The following is a 6,243-nucleotide window of genomic DNA, read 5'->3' as shown; positions in this document are numbered from 1 at the left end:
TTTTTTTTTTATATTATATATATTATATATATATTATATTATAGTTTTTATTTGGGGAACGGTGGCCCCCCCCCCCCCCCCCCCCCGTTTTTTTGTTTTTATTTTTTTTTTGGTTTATTTTTTTTTAATTTTGTTTGTTAAATTTATTTTTATTTTGGTTATATTTTTATTGGTGTTTTGTGGTGTGTGGTGTGTGTGTGTGTGTGTGGGTTTGTGTGTGTGTTTTGAAAGTGTTTTGTGTGTGTGTGTGTGTGTGTGTGTGTGTGGTGTGTGTGTACGTGTGTGTGTGTGTGTGTCGTGTGTGTGTGGGGGCGTGTGTGGGGTGTGTGTGGTGTGTGTGTGTGTGTTGTTTTGGTGTGTGGGTGTGCGTGTGCGTGTGGTGTGTGGTGTGTGGTGTCGTGTGTGTTTTGTGTGTGTGTGTTTTTGTTTTTGTCGTGTGGGGGGTGGGGGTGTGTGGGGTGTGTTGTGTGTTGTGTGTGTGTGTGTGTGGTGTGTGTGCGTGTGCGTGTGTGTGTGTGTGGGGTTTGTGTGTTTGTGTGTTTTGGGGGAGGAGTGTTGTGGTGTGGGTTTTTGTGTTTTTGTTTGTTTGCAGTTTGCTTGCCCGGGTTTTTTGGATGTTTTCCTGTGTGTTTGGTTCCCTTCCTTTTTTTTTGGTGTTTTTTAGGATGCTATCAAAAAACAGCTCTTTCCTACATATCCCAAAAAATTTTTCTTCACGGACGTTAACCCACGCAGTAATTTTGTTGTTTCAGACTTCTTCTTGGTAGTTTCCTCTCACTTCTCCCTGATTTCCCTTATAGATCTATTCAAAAAGTCTTTTCCTTAGCTTCCAAAAAAAACCATATCAATTAAGACTGGCTTTTGGGATTTGTTGTTTTTAGGCTTTTGATTTTTCTTTCCAGGGGTGGTAAAGGCTATGGCTTATTGGAATTGATTCTCCTTTGTTCGTTTTGTCATTTAAATTTTTGGTATGAGGATTCAAGATAGGCTGCGTTTACCCAATTTAACAGCCTTTCTTTGCTGGATGTTGGTAGCTAGTGCTTTGGGTTGGCGTCTTTTTTGGATTTCGGTGTGGTCTTTTTGTTTGAAAGGCCAAAGAGCTGCGTTTTTCAATCTTCCAAAGTTTTTGTACTATTTGTAAACCGGAAACCGGCCTCGCGGGGCTTGGTGGTGTTTATAAGAAATTGATTTTTTTTTTTTTTTATAAATTTTGTATCTTTAGGAAACATGGATAATTTTATTGGTATATATATATATATTATTATATATATATATATATAATATATATATATATATATATATATACAAAAATTTTCACACAACATACACACACACAAACACCAACCTAAGACACGCTGTAGTCCTTGTTCCCGGGTTTTGCACGGAAGTATTACAAGAATTTGTGGCTAGAGTAAAGAAAAAAGTGAGCAAGCTGCTATGTTTTTCCCATGCCAAAAAGACAAGCCGCGCTCCGATTTGCCGCTCGAGCCCGATCTCACGGCGAGAAAACGACGTATCGCCTTAGAAGTCAAACGCAGGGTCGTGGGGAAGTCGCCGCCGTGGCACAGTGTTAAGCGCCGAACCGCGGTTGATTAGGAGGCATCCAATCAGGCAAGGGTGAGACTGCCAAATATACTCTCAAAAAATGAATTGAGAGAGGACGATTTACTGCGGGTGGAAGAAATGGCAGTTGAAAAAAAAATATATAATATATATCACATACATTCTTTTTAACGGTAGGTTCATGTCTGAGCCGCCGTGGACAGCATGATATTAATGGGAGTTTTCATGTTGTGATGCTCTTGGAGTGAGTACGTGGTAGGGTCCCCAGTTCCTTTCCACGGAGAGTGCCGGGGGTTACCTTTTAGGTAATCATTCCTCTTTTTGGGTTGGGCCCGCACTTAACTTGGGCTAACATATACATAATTATATATATATATATATATTATTTTATATATATATATTATATTATATTATTTTTATATATATATATATATTATATATATTTTGTTTTTTTTTTGTTGTTTTTTTTTTTGTGTGTGTGTGTTGTTTTTGTGTGTGTTTGTTTTTTTTTTTCCATCTATTTTATAGTGTATAATTTTATGTATAATATTGTATTTATTTTATATTTGTTGTACTTGGAGTTTGGGGTATGTGTTGTTTGATGTGTTTGTCCCCGCCGTACAAAAATTTTTTGATTATAATATAAATAAAAAAACAAACAAAAAAAAAACCCTATATATATATATTTATTTTTTTTTTAAAATTTTTTTTTATGTAATTTTTATTATTCTTTTTTTCCCCTTTTTTCTTTTGCAATTTTTTGGGGTTTTATTTTTCCTTTTTACCCGTGTTTCAATATTATTTGAAGGCGACTACTTCCCCTCACACCGGGCACATAAAGGGGAAACATTGCATCCCGGGACTACTTCTGCGAAACCCTCTATTTAATATTTTGTTCCTTCCATTTGCTTATTTTTAAATAGAACATTGGTCGCTTTAAATTTTAAACCGGTAACATTTTTTTTCCCAAAAAATATAAAGTAATTTTATTATTTCCCTTTCAAAAATAAAGGATAAAAATAAAATTCCAAATTTTTTTAAGGGTAAGGAAAAAAAAAACATCCTTTTTCTAATTTAATTTTAAGAAATGAAAAAACAATTAAAAAAATTTTTAAAATTTCCGAAATATGCTAACCCTACATCTGGTCGTAAAATTATGATCTCCACAAGCAAATTTTTTTAATTATGTTTCAAACAAATCTTTTGGGAGCATGTGTTGATTTCTCGGGTTTTAAAATGGTTAGCCAGGCGAAAAAATTTTTATTCTGGTTTAACCAAAAAAAAGCCCTGGAAGCAAATAACCCAAAGTGAAAAAAGATATTATAAATTTTTGGAAAAAAAAATTTTGAAATTTTAGGTAACAATTCAATGACCCAACACCGGTTTTAACACAAAGGCAATTGGGGTTTATCCGTTTTCACCCAAGTTTAAAACCCCAAGAGTTTAAGAAATTCTTGAGTTTTTTAAATACATAAACAATAAATTATCACAAAAAATTGTTAAATTATAAAAAAACAAAAAAAAACCCTACTTTCGGATTAGCTTTTGGCGCCCCTTCCTGCACTGAAGTAAGTGGCTAAATTTTTCGTCGTCTGAAATCTTTCGCAATCTTGTTGAGGCTTTTGGAGCCCGAGGAAGGGGATTTTCTTATCCCCCCGGCGAAGGTTTTCCCCCGCACTTTGGGTTTTTAAATTTTTTCTCCCCTTTTTTTTTCCCCCTTTTTTTTTAATTTGGGTTCGCTTTTTTTGGGGTCTTTTGTTTTCCTTTTGGGGTCTGTCCCCGCGCCGCCATCTTGACCATCGTGGAAAATTTCTTCGGAATTATTCTTTTATAGAGAGAAAGAAAGCAGAGTTTCTTAACTTTTAATCTCTTTCAAAGAAAAAATACCAAAACTCAATTTTTTTTGTTTTAGAACATGTGGAGAGCTCAGAGGCAAAGGACCGAAAGTAACTCTGACTTTTTGACCCACCTTATAAAGGGGACTTTGAGAGGCGCTGACCAAATGACCTCACAAACAACTCGTTAGAAAATAAAGAAGGAATGGTGGCGGAGGTCTGAGGAAGGTGTGCGAGGGGAGGAGGTAAAGCCTGCCCAGAGGATTCGAAAGGAAAATTCGTTATATGTGGGTTATTTCTGTTGATATGTGTTTTTGTAAAACAGGGAGATTTTTTTTTTTAGCCCTTTGCTTGAGCCACAGACAGACCACTAATTCCTTGGATGTTATCACTCTACCTGCTCTTCGGTCTTCCCTTTCCCTCTATTTCTCATGACCGTGTCCATTATCAGGATGCTATCAAGACCGTCTCTCCGTAGCATATACCCCAGAAAAAAAATTCTACTATACAGGACGTTAAGCAATCTGTCGGTGGGATTGGTTCTGTTCAGAACTTCTTCATTGGTAGTTTTCTCTCTCCAGCTTCGTCTGAGTAATCGTCTATAGCATCATAATTCAGAAAATTTGATTCTCTTCTTGTCTTGCCAACATTTAGAACCGGATGATGCAAATGAAAAGACTAGGCTGTTCGGGATTCTCAGCTTTAGTTTTAAGGCTAATGATCTTTTCTTTGCAGATGTTGGTAAGAGCTACCGTGGCGTTTTTGGCAATTGCAGTTCTTCCTTTGATCTCAGGTGTGTCATTATAATTGTTGGTGAGAAGGATTCCAAGGTATATGAGCTGGTTAGCAACTTCCAACAGCCTCTCCGCTGACTGTGATGTTTGTCACGCTAGTGTCATTTGCCGGCGCGCCTCTCTGGACCTTCGTGATGCAAGTCTTTTGGCATGAAGAGGCAAAGCAGCTTGCGCATTTTTTTTTTCTTTACTCTATCCACAAGTTCTTGTAATACTTCCGTGCAACCGGCAACAAGGACTACAGCGTGTCTTAGGTTGGTATATATATATATATATATATATATATATATATATATATATATATATATATATATATATAATATATATATATTCACACACATACACACACACACACACCAACCTAAGACACGCTGTAGTCCTTGTTGCCGGTTGCACGGAAGTATTACAAGAACTTGTGGATAGAGTAAAGAAAAAAAGTGAGCAAGCTGCTATGTCTCTTCATGCCAAAAAGACAAGCCAGCGCTCCGACTGCTCGCTCGAGCCCGATCTCACGGCGAGAAAACGACGTATCGCCTTGAGAAGTCAAACGCAGGCGTCGTAGGGGAAGTCGCCGCCGTGGCACAGGTGTTAAGCGCCGAACCGCGGTTGATTAGGAAGGGCATCCAATCAGGCAAGGGTGAGACTGCCAAATATACTCTCAAATAATGAATTGAGAGAGGACGATTTACTGCAGTGGAAGAAATGGCAGTTGAAAAAAAAAATATATATATATACACATACATTCTTCTTTTAACGGTAGGTTCATGTCTGAGCCGCCGTGGGGACAGCATGATACTTAATTGTAGTTTTCATGTTGTGATGCTCTTGGAGTGAGTACGTGGTAGGGTCCCCAGTTCCTTTCCACGGAGAGTGCCGGTGGTACCTTTTAGGTAATCATTCTCTCTATTTATCCGGGCTTGGGACCAGCACTTAACTTGGGCTATACACATACATACATCTATATATATATATATATATATATATATATATATATTTATATATATATATATATATATATATATATATATATATATATGTGTGTGTGTGTGTGTGTGTGTGTGTGTGTGTGTGTGTGTGTGTGTGTGTGTGTGTGTGGGTGTATGTTTTATAGATGTATAGTATATGTTATATATACATATAAATAATATACCCTATACATATATATATATGTATGTATCTATATATATGTAAATATGTGTGTATGTGTATGTGTTTGTATGTGTGTGTGTGCGCGCGCGCGTGCGTGTGCGTGTATGTGTGTGTTTTGATGTGTATACATGTACCTATACACACACACACACACACATAAATATATATATATATATATATATATATATATATATATATATATATATATATATATATATATATATATATATATATATATATTTCTCTTCTTTTTTGTCTCCCATTTTTTTTCTTATGCTCAATTTTTCCCATTAGGTTGGTTTATTTTCCCTTTTTACGTCCGAGTGTTGCAATATTTTTGGGGATATAATTCTCATGTTCTTCCTACTTACCAGTGCTGCAATGTATATATTTGAAGAAGCGAACACTACTTCGCCATGCAACAGCCGGGGACACACTAACTCGCCGGGCGGACAACATGCGTATTTCAGTGTGATTTGTTCATTCATAAGCGTTATTCATCTATCTATTTAACTATTCTTCTGTTCCGTGCCATTTGCTATATTTCTGGAAATAGAGGCAGGTAAATGGTGCGCAATAAATATCCAAACCGCGTAAATTTCATCTTATTTACAATTCAAATAATAAAGGATAGTTTATATAAAATTCCAGCTTATCACAGGGATAACGGACTAAAAAATAACATTGTCCTAATATTTTGTTTTAGAGGGTGAATGAAAAGAAAAAAACATTCCTTGTTCTTAATATGTAACTTCCATAGAAATGAAAGTACTAGAGCACAATGGAAAATAATACTTTCCGAGAATATTACTGTCGTTACCCCTACAGTGGCTCTGGTCGTAAAAATTAATGATCTCCAAGCAAATAATTTTTCAGTATTTCATGCGTTTCAGATTTCATAT

This window comes from Penaeus monodon, chromosome 7 (genome assembly GCF_015228065.2).
Source record: "Penaeus monodon isolate SGIC_2016 chromosome 7, NSTDA_Pmon_1, whole genome shotgun sequence".
NCBI classification, from domain to species: domain Eukaryota; kingdom Metazoa; phylum Arthropoda; class Malacostraca; order Decapoda; family Penaeidae; genus Penaeus; species Penaeus monodon.
Note: the sequence above shows the minus strand (reverse complement) of the source record.